The sequence below is a fragment of the Neoarius graeffei genome, chromosome 4, assembly GCF_027579695.1.
Source record: "Neoarius graeffei isolate fNeoGra1 chromosome 4, fNeoGra1.pri, whole genome shotgun sequence".
Lineage (NCBI taxonomy): Eukaryota > Metazoa > Chordata > Actinopteri > Siluriformes > Ariidae > Neoarius > Neoarius graeffei.
In genome coordinates this window covers 101,875,171-101,890,137 of record NC_083572.1, presented here as the reverse complement: position 1 = coordinate 101,890,137, position 14,967 = coordinate 101,875,171, and the positions used below count along the sequence as shown (strand labels likewise).

Here is a 14,967-nt window from a genome sequence, read left to right as displayed (position 1 = left end):
AACGCGCAGATCACCCGTTGGTATCTGGCACTCCAACCCTTTAATTTCAAGGTGGTCCACAGGCCGGGGGCGCAGATGGTCGTGGCGGACTTCCTCTCCCGTCAAGGGGGGGGGGGAGTCAGCTGCAGGCCGGACGGCCGCCCGGCCTGAGTCGGGCGGTGGGGGTATGTGGCAGCGGGGGCGTGGTCAAGCGCCGGTCTGTGACAGGAGGGCGGAGTCAGGGAAGGTAAGTGGCAGAATCACGACACCTGAGAACAATTAACCTGTGTTTGTGTGTGTCTTCCCAGTGACCGCGCCCTATGTAAGGAGGGAGAGTGAGAGCAGAGGGGTGATCTCCGAACTAGACGCTGGCTGTGTGTCTAAGCAATATAACGTTGTTCACTGAAAAGTGTGGCAATAAAGCCATTTTGCAACCCTGATCTCTGTCCTGCCGTCCTCAGTGCTCCACCCACACGTAGGGAGTCTTACACACCATAAGTTGTAAAATGAATAGAAAATATAGTCAAGACATTTTTCTGGCCATTTTGAGCATTTAATCGACCCCACAAATGTGATGCTCCAGAAACTCAATCTGCTCAAAGGAAGGTCAGTTTTATAGCTTCTCTAAAGAGCTCAACTGTTTTCAGCTGTGCTAACATGATTGTACAAGGGTTTTCTAATCATCCATTAGCCTTCTGAGGCAATGAGCAAACACATTGTACCATTAGAACACTGGAGTGATAGTTGCTGGAAATGGGCCTCTATACACCAATGTAGATATTGCACCAAAAACCAGACATTTTGTAGAATTTAGCTAGAATAGTCATTTACCACATTAGCAATGTATAGAGTGTATTTCTGATTAGTTTAAAGTGATCTTCACTGAAAAGAACAGTGCTTTTCTTTCAAAAATAAGGAAATTTCAAAGTGACCCCAAACTTTTGAACGGTAGTGTAGTTCACTAATCAGGGGTGGGTTTCCCAAAAGCGAAGAGCATCTTAACTAGGAACGCGAAGAGCATCTTAACTAGGAAAAAGAGACTGTTCATTGTGCTGCTTGCTCTACCATTTACAGATTATCTTTGTGCTGCAATGCGTTTGGAAAACTCAGGCCAGGTTTGTAACAGGTGGCAATATTAGTCAACTTTAGAGCTCCATTTCTGGTTAAAATGATGCCTCAGGCAATGTTGTGGAGCTCATACTGTGTTTCAGTAGCTCACTTTACTTGGTTAGAATCAAAAAATTTTGGGGAGACTTTATAAATTTAAGATAATTGTGAAAGTGCAGTACATTTTGTTTAAAATATTAAATCTTTATTCATAGCAATTTTTGCTTTAGTTTTATACAGACAAAAATGAATTGTTCTGCATTGATTCAAAATTAAAATTGTCTTTTCAATCAATTTAAAACTTTTTTTCAAAATATACTGAATCAATTTGAATCAAATCATGAAGCAATATCGTGAATCAAAATGAATTGTGACTGGAGTTCATCAATACACCCCTGATAACAACAATAATAATAATATTATTATTATTATTTCTTGACTTGGCAAAATCATGTGTTACATATGGACAGGTGTGCTACAATGCACTTGTGTTTCTTAAATACACTTGAATAATTGAAGCTCAGTCCACAACGTGAGCAGCAACATGGCTTTTCTCCGCAACGAACACACCGATGCCGTTGGAGATTAGCCTCTTGTGTAAAACTCATTCCACACTCGGTGCAGTCATAGGGGTTCTTCTTGTGTGGATACGCTGATGTTGTACAAGATTTCCCCGAACAGTAAAACTCTTCCCACAGTCTGAGCAGTGATATGGCTTGTCTCCTGTGTGAATACGCTGGTGTGTCTTGAGGCTTCCTGTATCCCAAAAGCTTTTTCCACACTGTGAGCAGTGATACGGCTTCTCTCCTGTGTGAATGCGCTGGTGTGTTTTGAGAGCTCTTCTGTCCCGAAAGCTTTTTTCACACTGTGAGCAGTGATACGGCTTCTCTCCTGTGTGAATATGCTGGTGTGTTTTGAGAGTTCTTCGGTCCCTAAAGCTTTTTCCACACTGTGAGCAGAGATACGGCTTCTCTCCTGAATGAACACGCTGATGCCTTTGGAGCTGATCGTCTTGCTGAAAACTTATTCCACACTCTGAGCAGTAATAGGGCTTCTCTCCTGTGTGAATGCGCTGGTGTTTTACAAGATTTCCACTAACAGTAAAACTCTTCCCGCAATCTGAGCAGTGATACGGCTTCTCTCCTGTGTGAATGCGCTCGTGTGTTTTGAGGCTTCCTGCATCCCGAAAGCTTTTTCCACACTGTGAGCAGTGATAGGGCTTCTCTCCTGTGTGAATGCGCTGGTGTGTTTTGAGACCTTTTCGGTCCCTAAAGCTTTTTCCACACTGTGAGCAGTGATACGGCTTCTCTCCTGTGTGAATGCGCTGGTGTGTTTTGAGAGCTTTTCTGTCCCTAAAGCTTTTTCCACACTGTGAGCAGTGATACGGCTTCTCTCCTGTGTGAATGCGCTGGTGTGTTTTGAGAGCTCCTCTGTCCCTAAAGCTTTTTCCACACTGTGAGCAGTGATACGGCTTCTCTCCTGTATGAATACGCTGGTGTGTTTTCAGGCTTCCTGCATCCCGAAAGCTTTTTTCACACTGTGAGCAGTGATACGGCTCCTCTCCTGTGTGAATGCGCTGGTGTGTTTTGAGAGCTCTTCTGTCCCTAAAGCTTTTTCCACACTGTGAGCAGTGATACGGCTCCTCTCCTGTGTGAATGCGCTGGTGTGTTTTGAGAGCTCTTCTGTCCCTAAAGCTTTTTCCACACTGTGAGCAGAGATACGGCTTTTCTCCTGAATGAACACGCCAATGACTTTGGAGATGATCGTCTCGCTGAAAACTCATTCCACACTCTGAGCAGTAATAGGGCTTCTCTCCTGTGTGAATGCGTTGGTGTTTCACAAATGTTCCGCTGTCAGTAAAACTCTTCCCGCAGTCTGAACAGTAATAGGGCTTCTCTCCTGTGTGAATGCGTTGGTGTTTTACAAGATTTCCACGAACAGTAAAACTCTTCCCGCAATCTGAGCAGTGATACGGCTTCTCTCCTGTATGAATACGCTCGTGTGTTTTGAGGCTTCCTGTATCCCGAAAGCTTTTTCCACACTGTGAGCAGTGATACGGCTTCTCTCCTGTGTGAATGCGCTGGTGTGTTTTGAGAGCTCCTCTGTCCCTAAAGCTTTTTCCACATTGTGAGCAGAGATACGGCTTTTCTCCTGAATGAACACGCCGATGTCTTTGGAGATTACCCTCTTGCGTAAAACTCATTCCACACTCTGTGCAGTAATAGGGCTTTTCTCCTGTGTGAATGCGCTGGTGTTTTACAAGAGTTCCACTACCAGTAAAACTCTTCCCGCAATCTGAGCAGTGATACGGCTTCTCTCCTGTGTGAATGCGCTGATGTATTTGGAGAGCACTTCTATGTTTACAACTTTTCCCACACTCTGAGCAGTGGTAAATTGTTTTTTGTCTTTGTTTGCAAGTGTAGGGAATACCAGATGAAGTTGGCTGACCACTGGAGCTTCTTGTAGGTACCGAATTCTCATGATCAATCTCTTCTGAATTCATCATAGTGGGTTTTCTTGGCATGTTTGCAGAATTACAAACAGAAGATGACTTGCAATTAGACATTTATTCCTTGATCAGAAAAAAAAGACAAACAATTAGCTTGGTATGCTTTTCATATAAAATTAACTTCACATAAAATTTCATATAAAATTAACTTCACAAGAGACTTAATTTTCATCATAATTCTCTTCAAGAACTTGGTTAGTATAGTTGCATTGAGTTATCTGAACACTTCTTGTTTGAATGAAAATTAAACCCAGTGACTTCAAACCGATGATCAGTTAGTCAAAGATTGGAGAGAACATTAAAACGTTTCATTATTTTTCCCTATTTAGAATATACTGTCTGTGGCACTGACAGTACACCTCATATCCCTATGCTACCACTAATTATCTACAGTGGTGCTTGAAAGTTTGTGAAACCTTTAGCATTTTCTACATTTCTGCATAAATGACCTAAACCTAACCAGATTATCATGCAAGTCCTAAAATTAGATAGACAATTAAACAAATGAGACAAACAAATGAGGTGAAAATATTATACTCGATCATGTATTTACTGAGGAAATGATCCAATATTACATATCTGTGAGTGGCAAAATTATGTGAACTACTATGATCAGCAGTTAATTTGAATGTGAAATTAGAGTCAGGTGTTTTCAATCAATGGGATAACAAATCAGGTGCAAGTGGGCATTACAGTTTGAAAGTTTTGGCGCACACACACACGCTCACACAATTCCAGAAAGTTTGGGCCACTGTCTCTTAAAAACAATGTGATTTGGCAAATCATGGAAATCCTATATTTCATTGAAAACAGTACAAAGACAACAAACGTTGAAACGAAGAAATTGTTTTCTGAAAAAATATATATTATAAATGTGATGTCAGCAATGCAAAATTCCTCCAAATTCATCCGCTCTTGCCAGGTGTTCATTGGACCATCCTGTTTGTTTGATACAGAGCACCATTTGCTAATGATGAATGTGAAATTTCCCAACACAAAGTGAGAGTTACGACACCAACTCAATAGGGCACCTACAGGTGAAGTAAAACCAACACCTGATGTCCAGGCCCTACGGGACAGCCCAAAGAGCCAAACAAGACTGAAGGAAAAATTGGATAGTGCATTTCAAGGATTAGAAAATCAATGAAGTGAATAAATTGGATGAACGGATAGTAACAACCATAAGGAGTTGTGTTGAAGTTTGCCCAAAGACCAACCCGATTAAGAAGAAAGAACCATGGGAAGATGTAATGTTGCAACAACAGATTGGAGACTTGCTTAGCTATAAAAACCAGCACTACCTCCTGAACTTGAGAACCCTGATGAATACCCACATCCGAGAGATGACGTGGTGTAGATCAACGAGGATTTCCCAGATGAACAAAAGGCGAAGAGTCCTCAAGAACTTTAAAGGTCCCATGGCATGGTGGTTTGTTGATGCTTTAAACGGGCTCGTGGAGGCTTCTGGATGTTATATCCGCAGCCTTTCTCGAAATGAACCCTCGGCACGTAAATATAGCCTCCTGGGAGAAAGCCCCATTTCAGCGCTTTTCCCAGTGCGTCGTTTTGCTAAAGAGAAGCAGGAGGCGGGGAAGGGTAGAGGGTGGGGGCGGGCCATGGGGGGAGGGGGAGGGGCTTGACCAAGCTGCACACACACATACTTGCTGCTATCAGCGTCTGTAGCCACGCTGCTAAGACAAAACCCCGTTCTCCCTCGGACTCCTTTCGTAAACTCAACGTGACACAGAGAACAGAGAGTGAGAGTGTTCGGAGTGGTAGTTTACGAACGTATAATACCCTAGGCTTGAACACGCACTCCTTAACCAAAGAGGATAGAAGCAGCAACTACAGCAACATAGCGCTTATCCAACAGAAGACATGCATTGCGGAGCAATAGTCAAACATAAGCTCATAAGTTACAGTCAATTTCCAGACTAAACTCAGTTTAACAGAGCATGCTGCATGCTCTTAATTTTGTAGCGCAGATTACCTGGCTAACTGCAGGAAGCGGTTAGCTGCACAGCTAATGTAGCCATTGCTAGGCTAACGCACCGATTTTAAAACACGGCAAAATGACCAGTTATACACTTACTTGTTCGGTGTTTGTTGCTGATGCGGCAGGGATGCTTGGTACGGACCCAGGCTTCAGTGACAGTTGATGTGCAAAACCTGCCCTGTACTGTCCCAAGTTGTGGAAACATTCCTCAGGAAAATGCTTCCGACAAACATACACCGTCTTAGGTAGACTTGACGGCGTATTATTGAAGTAAATAAAATTAAGCCACTGCGTCTTCAGGGGCTCTCCCGTCGGCAGTAAAAACAGACTCTTTTCTGTGTTGTCACATCCATGTACAGCGCAATTTCCATGTTTCGCTCGCTTAGGTGATGCCATGTTGTTGTGTCCTCTATGGTCTCCTCACTACAACTGGGCGGGGCAATCCATACAGTGGGTGGGAATCCGGGGGGGGGGGGGGCGTGGGGATCATCTCCCTTGCTAACGTAGTAAAGGGAAGAGCTTATCAACGCGCCGTTTTGACGCACCATTCTCAAATGTTGGGCATAGTTTGGTTTACACATTATGAAATTTCTAGCCACTGGGGTCATTTTAACGTTAAAAAACCTCAAAGTGAAAATTTCATGCCATGGGACCTTTAAGAACAATAAAAGTGCTGGGACTGATGAGTGGAAAACCGAAGGGTTGAAGTACAATGAGGTCTTGTTTGGTGCAATCCTTACTCACTTGACGTTGATTTGGACATGTGTTGTGGTCCCAACCTCATGGCTTCATGCTAACACCACTTGTTTGTTCAAAAAGGGACTGAAGAACATAGATGCAAACTATTGCAGGAAAATCTATAGGCGCAAACACGAGTCAGATTCTTGCAAAAATCATCATTAATTGATTTAAAATTGGATATGATCATATGAGTGAAGTACAGTATGGGTTCTGGCAACATCGGTCAACATCAGACAGAATATTTATTGTAAAGACTGATCGAGAAATATGGAGGACCTCTAATAGCAGTCTATGTGGATCTGACTGCAGCGTATGGCCACATCCCATGAGATTTTCTTTAAAGAACCTTAAAACATGAACGTGTTTTTGTTTTTAAAAAAAAAAAAAAAAACAAAAAAAAAACACTTTTTGTTCACCAAATAATTCCATGGGTTATTTCATAGATTTGATGAAAAACCTATGAATGAGTAGGTGCCCAAACTTTTGACCGATGGTATATACATATTTAAAAAAAAAAAAAAAGCAGTGACTTAAAAATTGACAATGACTTGTATTATATTGCACCCCGAGCTATGGAAAAACAAACTGGTTCTCAGCTGGCTCACAAGTTGAACGAGTTGTGGACCAGCACCGGCCCCGAACCAGCCCTGGAACTGATTTGGTGGAAAAGGGGCATCAGTGTATTGTAGTGGTGCTTTGAGTTCTACGTCCATTCTTGCTTTGCTTGTAGAAATGGGGGGCCCTCGAAGAGTGGGACGTATTGAAGCTGGGCTTCAGTTCCTGAATGGCTCCTTCTTTTTGTAGATGTAGATTTCAATCCACTTGATGGTATTCATGATAAAAATGCAGGCTTTTCTTATGAATCACCTTCAATCTGTTTGGAGTTCTGTTCTTCAGAATTATACAGATGGCTCTAACGATCCTCTGTCCAGTAAAACTAGCTTTTTTTTATCAGCTAGAGTTTTGATTTAGTAATAGATGGTCTCTGTGTTTACACTAGAAACAGTCGCCATTTAATGTGTACTTCAATAGGCAAAGGAGACAAGTCTTTAAAATATAGTTCAGATTCTTCTTCAGTTCTGCATTAAACATTTAATGCGAGACCAGAGCTTATAACTGAGCTGTTTTTAAATTTGTATCATCTAAAATGCTTAGGATCTAAGGTTAATTTTTTTTATGGATCCCAACTCACAGAGGCATAATGGATAGTGAAGTAGTGGATAGGATTGCCAAAGAATCTTAAAAAAAAAAAAAAAGAAGCCTAAATTAGTGTTAGTTATGGCAGAACAGAGTTAAGAAGTAAGCTAATAGAGGGTATTTTACAATTGTGACAAACAGTGGGAAAGAGATTCTAAAGGTAGACATAATTTTTCTATACAAACATCAGTTAAGACGACAAATATTCAATCCAGGAACAGATTTCAGCAAGCCATGTTGATTCATCTAAGATTGGGTTCATCTAAGATCTAAGATTCAAAAGCTGGTGTTATCACTTTCTCACTGCCCTCTCTTTTATATTTAATGGATGCTGATGTGACACCCTGCCATCTTAAATTTTGAATATCTTCTGGCACGTATGCCAGAATATAAACAGAATCGGACCCACAAACTGAATGATTATATACTGTAGGTGGCAGTAATGCACCAAAAGGTGCCTAATCTGCCATTAAACCCAAATAAATAGTAGTCTGACTTTCCCAACACATATATTTACTTTAGTGATAAACATTGTATTAGTTTCCACTTATGTTGATGACACACAGTTGTATATTTCTGCAAAACCAGATGAGAGACGACAGCTTAATAGAACTGAGGAATGTGTGAAGGACATTAGACACTGGATGCTTATTAACTTCCTTCTGCTTAACTCTGACAAGACTGAAGTCCTTGTACTAGGACCACATGCAGCTAGAATAGAAGTGAGTTTTCTGATTACACAGTAACTCTGGATGGCCTTTCTGTTTCTTCATGTGCAGCAGTAAAAGACCTTGGAGTGATTATTGATCCCAGTCTTTCATTCAAAACTCACATCGTTAACATTACCCGGATAGCCTTCTTTCATCTCAGAAATATTGCTAAGATAAGAAATTTAATGTCACTACACGACGCAGAAATACTAGTTCATGCTTTCGTTACCTCCAGGTTGGATGACTGTAATGCCTTACTGTCTGGATGTTCCAATAAGGGAATAAACAAGCTCCAGTTAGTTCAAAATGCAGCAGCAAGAGTCCTTACTAGAACTAGAAAATATGACCACATCACCCCTGTCTTATCCACACTGCATTGGCTCCCAATCAGATTTCGTATTGATTATAAAGTACTACTATTGACCTTTAAAGCACTGAATGGTCTCGCATCACAGTACCTGAGCGAACTTCTGGTCCTTTATGATCCACCACGCCTACTTAGATCAAAAGGTGCAGGCTATCTGCTGGTACCTCGTATAGTGAAGGCTACATCAGGGGGCAGAGCCTTTTCTTACAAAGCCCAACAGTTATGGAACAGCCTTCCAAGTAGTGTTCGGGGATCACAGTCTCAGCATTTAAGTCTATCTGAAAACATATCTGTTTAGTCAAGCCTTTTGCTAATGGTGTTTATGAAGTAAAGGTGTAGATCTGGAGGGTCCTCAGACATACAGCGTTTTGGTAAACTGGGATACATGTATGGATGCTGTCAGTCCTCACTCGCTTGCTCACTCCAGTTTGTTGTCAGTGTAGTGGCTGGCTGCTTTATGTCCCGGGGCTCCCTCATGCCTGTGTTACCTTCTGGCTCTCTCCTTTTAGTTATGCTGTCATAGTTAGTTTTGCCGGAGTCCCTGCTTGTACTCAGCGCAAAATGTATACTGTACCTACTTATTCAGGTGACATTGGGCATACCTAACAACCTGTGTTTTCTCCCCCCCAAATCTGTCCCTCTGAGTTACATGTCAATCCTGAGATCGAGATTCTGACCTCTTCTGCTCCTCAGACCTGCCTAATCCATCCTGATGCCCTACGTCTGGTTGGAGTCTCATCACATCGCTCCTATGGAGGATGTTCCCGTAGGGTCAGTTGAAAGTCACACTTGGACAACGCTCTGGACACTTACAGTAATGCTTTTATGGCTGAGGACTACAGTTGACTTGCTAACTTTAGGACTGCAGCTGTCATGAACAGTTGTGCACTCAAGTTTCCATCAATGAAGAGTTTATAACATCAACGAGTCTGGTTCCTCTCGAGGTTTCTTCCTCATGTTGTCTGAGGGAGTTTTTCCTTGCCACCGTCACCACAGGCTTGCTCATTGGGGATAGATTAGGGATAAAACTGGCTCATGTCTTCGGTCATTCAGATTCTGTAAAGCTGCTTTGGGACAATGTCTATTGTTAAAAGCGCTATACAAACAAACTTGACAAAATAGCTGTCAAAAAAGCACTCTTATTTTTAATAAAAGGAGATAAAAATAGAAGGGCAGCACAGTGGTGTCGTGTTTAGCGCTGTCGCCTCACAGCAAGAAGGTCCTGGGTTCGAGCCCAGCAGCTGACAAGGGCCTTTCTGTGTGGAGTTTGCATGTTCTCCCTGTGTCTGTGTAGGTTTCCTCCGGGTGCTCCGGTTTTTCCCACAGTCCAAAGGCATGCAGGTTAGGCTAATTGGTGGCTCTAAATTGACCGTAGGTGTGAATGGTTGTCTGTGTCTATGTGTCAGCCCTGCGATGACCTGGCGACTTGTCCAGGGTGTACCCTGCTTCTCGCCCATAGTCAGCTGAGATTGGCTCCAGCTTGTCTGCAACCCTGTAGGACAGGTTAAGCGGCAATAGATAATTGACGTATGGCTGGATAAATCGAATTTTGATTTTAAAAATTTGCTTTCAGTTCTCCTTTAATTTTGAGGGCGAGAAAACATCGGAAGTGATGTCATCAATAGCCTCACTTGTGAAGATATGGAAAAGATGTTCCTCAGTTCCCAGAGTAGTTCATATGAAAATTCCCAGTAAAACACTCGTGTCTGTATAATAAGAAGCATTATGTTTCGTGTACCATCTCTATTTAATTAATCTGTTTTAGCTTTTTATAAGGATTCAATAATTTTTTCACACCATTTCATCTTCTTGTAATAATGCAGAAAATACATGGTATAAAGATACTAAACAAACAAACTTCACTAATGTTTTCTCTCAGAAAAATCAGCAGACAAGGACAACGCTATACTGCTAAATTAGCTACGGGTTGTTTCACAATCAGGGTACGCAAGCTAAAAATCACATTTAACACTTTTCAATATCAAAAGGCTTGACTAAATAAACTTGGTTGTTTATTGTAGCCCTGTGATAGCTCTATTTACCATGCAAAAAAAAATTGGGTGATAACGTTATTTTTGGTGAATGTATGGCAATGTGTGTCATATTTAGCAAAATTACTCATGTCATTTAGAAAAAGTGCTTTTTTGACCACAGGTAGCTCCAAAAGGGATGCACTTAAATCATTCTTTATACCATAAAACAAATATTTGGTTCCATATCATTGGAAACATAGTTACAGTGGTGCTTGAAAGTTTGTGAACCCTTTCGAATTTTCTATATTTCTGCATAAATAGGACCTAAAACATCATCAGATTTTCACACAAGTCCTAAAAGTAGACAAAGAGAACCCAGTTAAACAAATGAGACAAAATTATTATACTTGGTCATTTATTTATTGAGGAAATTGATTCAATATTACATATCTGTGAGTGGCAAAAGTATGTGAACCTCTAGGATTAGTAATTAATTTGAAGGTGAAATTAGTCAGGTGTTTTCAATCAATGGGATGACAATCAAGTGTGAATGGACACCCTGTTTTATTTATTTAAGGAACAGGGATCTATCAAAGTCTTCACAACACATGTTTATGGGTGTATCATGGCACGAACAAAGGAGATTTCTGAGGACCTCAGAAAAAGCGTTGTTGATGCTCATCAGACTGGAAAAGGTTACAAACCCATCTCCACCAATCCACCACTCCACCAATCCACAGTCAGACAGATTGTGTACAAATGGAGGAAATTCAAGACCATTGTTACCCTCCCCAGGAGTGGTCGACCAACAAAGATCACTCCAAGAGCAAGGCATGTAATGTTCAGCGAGGTAACAAAGAACCCCAGGGTAACTTCTAAGTAACTGAAACCCTGTCCACACGGCAACGGATTCAAGTGAATCCGATAAAATTTTTTATCGTTTCAGCCTGGCGTCCACACGGCACTGGCGTTTTGGGTGCCCCAAAATGATATTTTATGAGAATGGGTTCCAGAGTGGAAAAATCTGCCAACGGTGCAGTTGCAAAATCGTCTGGATGAGTAGAACCGATTTGTTTACGATGACGTCACAACCACATGACTAGAACAAGCAGCACTCTCGCGCTCATCATTCGTAACAACAACAGCAACAATGGCGGACCCCAGAGTAGTAGTAGTTTCAGTGCTGCAGTCACTGCTAAGTTTATTCGCATTATTGAAGCAAAATGTACAGGTGTTATACCAACTAGGCGTGTGTGTGTTTGTTCCTGTGAGTGCTTCACGCCAGGTAGAAGGGGTTTATGCGCATGCGTCCTACTTCTTCTATTGTTCTGGTGTCTCCGATGGGACCGTCTTACAGCGCACGTAGAGGTGTGGCACGTGTATTGCATCGTTTTCAGCAAGCATTGCCATATGTACCTGATATTTTACTGATCCGTTGCCCATGTGGACGCGATATTTTTTTTACCCGCTAAAAAAAAAAAAAAATCACATTGCCGTTGTGTGGATGTAGCCTGAAGGCCTCTCTCACATTGGCTAATGTTAATGTTCATGAGTCCACCATCAGGAGAACACTGAACAACAATGGTGTGCATGGCAGAGTTGCAAGGAGAAAGCAATTGCTCTCCAAAAAGAACATTGCTGCTCATTTACAGTTTGCTAAAGGTCACGTGGACAAGCTAGACGGCTATTGGAAAAATGTTTTATGGACGGATGGGACCAAAATAGAACTTTTTGGTTTAAATGAGAAGCGTTATGTTTGGAGAAAGGAAAACACTGCATTCCAGCATAAGAACCTTATCCCATCTGTGAAACATGGTGGTGGTAGTATCATGGTTTGGGCCTGTTTTGCTGCATCTGGGCCAGGACGGCTTGCCATCATTGATGGAACAATGAATCCTGAATTATACCAGCGAATTCTAAAGGAAAATGTCAGAATATCTGTCCATGAACTGAATCTCAAGAGAAGGTGGGTCATGCAGCAAGACAGCGACCCTAAGCACACAAGTCGTTCTACCAAAGAATGGTTAAAGAAGAATAAAGTGAATGTTTTGGAATGGCCAAGTCAAAGTCCTGACCTTAATCTAATCGAAAAGTGGAAGGACCTGAAGCGAGCAGTTCATGTGAGGGAACCCACCAACATCCCAGAGTTGAAGCTGTTCTGTACGGAGGAACAGGCTAAAATTCCTCCAAGCTGGTGTGCAGGACTGATCAACAGTTACCGTAAACGTTTAGTTGCAGTTATTGCTGCACAAGGACGTCACACCAGATACTGAAAGCAAAGGTTCACATACTTTTGCCACTCACAGATATGTAACATTGGATCATTTTCCTCAATAAAAAAATAACCAAGTATAATAATTTAGTCTCATTTGTTTAACTGGTTTCTCTTTATCTACCTTTAGGACTTGTGTGAAAATCTGATGATGTTTTAGGTCATATTTATGCAGAAATATAGAAAATTATAAAGGGTTCACAAACTTTCCAGCACCACTGTAAGTTTTAATGTTGAATGCCAGTAAGTTTTCAGACTATTTTGATCAAATTAGTATGTAATTGTGTCAAAAAAATGTCCTCTCCGAGACAGCTAATTTTTCAATATAAAATAACATACCTAAAATGATTATTTTCATCCTAAAATGTGGTCAAGATATTGGGACATAAATATGAGAGACAACTAACACAAAGCTTACAGCCTTAGATTTAAAAGCACTATGGAAGTAGTGGATTCTGAATTGTCCAAAAAAAATGTCCTCTCCGAGAATCACTTCATTTGTTTCTCCCATCTTATAGCAGATTACACAAATCTACCATACACACGTCAAAAAATGATCTGAAATCTGTTCTTTAACTTGTCCTTCACTTAAAAACTGGTACAAGAACCAGTTTGAATCAATTTGAATTTTGGACCCCTGTGACACAAAATTTGTACCCTGATTGTAAAACAACCCCTGCAATAATTATGCTAATAACTGCTAGCAATCCACTGAACCCATCAGGCAAAACTCAAATATATTAGAATTTAAAAGAAATTAACTATAGTTTAACTAATAGTGCTAATAGTCAGTTAATGGACTGTAACTGGATACAAAATGGAGTGCTATTGGCTAAATAATGCACTACATACAACACATATACTGCTAAATCATACCCTAAGTAGTGCACTTAGACAATAAGTATAAAGGTATTTGGAAGTCAACCACTAGCTCAGCTAAGGAAGCATTAGGATAACGTTGCTTAAAGCTGGCTTGAAAGCTGAACGTAGTTAACCATCTCAGATACAGACATAAAAACAATCTTTTTTTTTTTACCTTGCCTAGACTTAATTATGCTTTTATGATTCTTTTTTTTAAACAGGTTTTATGTTTAAATCAGAAAGCTTACGTGACAATTCCGCAAAATTGCACCTCTTCTTCTTGAACTTAGTAGTCTAGTTTTTGAAAGCATTACTGCCCCCTACCGTGAGACAGTGTATATTTCACCAGAGACCTGTTCAGCTCAAAGAGTATGTGGTGCTTTTTTAACAACCGCCGCTAGATGGTGCTGCTAATGGAGAGCTGGAAGCACCGGTGGTGACGTGTCTTTAAGAGTTTTTGCTTCTCGGTCCAGCATTTTGGAAGTGTGGGGAAGCTTTTTATTTCAGTTGTCTTTTTTTTTTTAAATTACTATTATTTACGAGTCTTTGTTTACGGTTTTCATGTTTGTTTTGGTGGAATTATGGATGAGTGTAGTGGTGGTGGTGGTGGGGGAGAGGACGAGGCATTTAGGGAACAACTGGATAGCCAGTGGATTAACTCTAGGATGAATGCTAACCAGAAGCAGGGACAGGGGAAAAGATATTTAGAATCGGATGAGGGAGACAGGGTTGTGAGAAGGAGAGTGTGGCAGGAGGATGAATTAAAAGTAGTTGTAAGGTTCAAGGAAGGGTATGACATTGGTAAAGTTGGTTTGATTTCTTTAACAAATGGATTGAAGAGGTTTTGGGAGGAATAGAGAGGGCGTATACAGTGTGGGGTGGGAGACTGCTTATCCAGTGTAAAAATAGTGGCCAGAGGGATAAGGTGCTGAAATTACAGTCAATTTGCAAGTTGGATGTGAGCGAGGTTAGGGTGTTTGGAGAGCGAAAGGGGTTATATCAGGGATTCCCCCGGGCGAGAAATTGGATGAGCTTAAGAAAACCATTAAAGGAGGGACGGTATTGAGCTTGAAAAGATTACAAGCAAAGCGAAATGGTGAAAAGGTAAACAGCACGACTGTCCTCCTGGAGTTTAAGGAGAGAGTGCTACCGGAGAGAGTAATGGTGGGATACATGAGTTTTTATGTGCGGGAATATGTCCCTCCTCCACTCAGGTGCTACAAATGTCAGAGATATGGGCACATAGCTAAAGTCT

At 41.2% G+C, this 14,967-nt stretch overlaps 1 pseudogene; it reads right to left on the bottom strand.

Annotated features, from left to right (window-relative positions):
• Positions 1–1,447: 1,447 nt before the first annotated feature.
• LOC132885404 (zinc finger protein 850-like) lies at positions 1,448–14,024 on the bottom strand (annotated as a pseudogene).
• Positions 14,025–14,967: the final 943 nt, after the last annotated feature.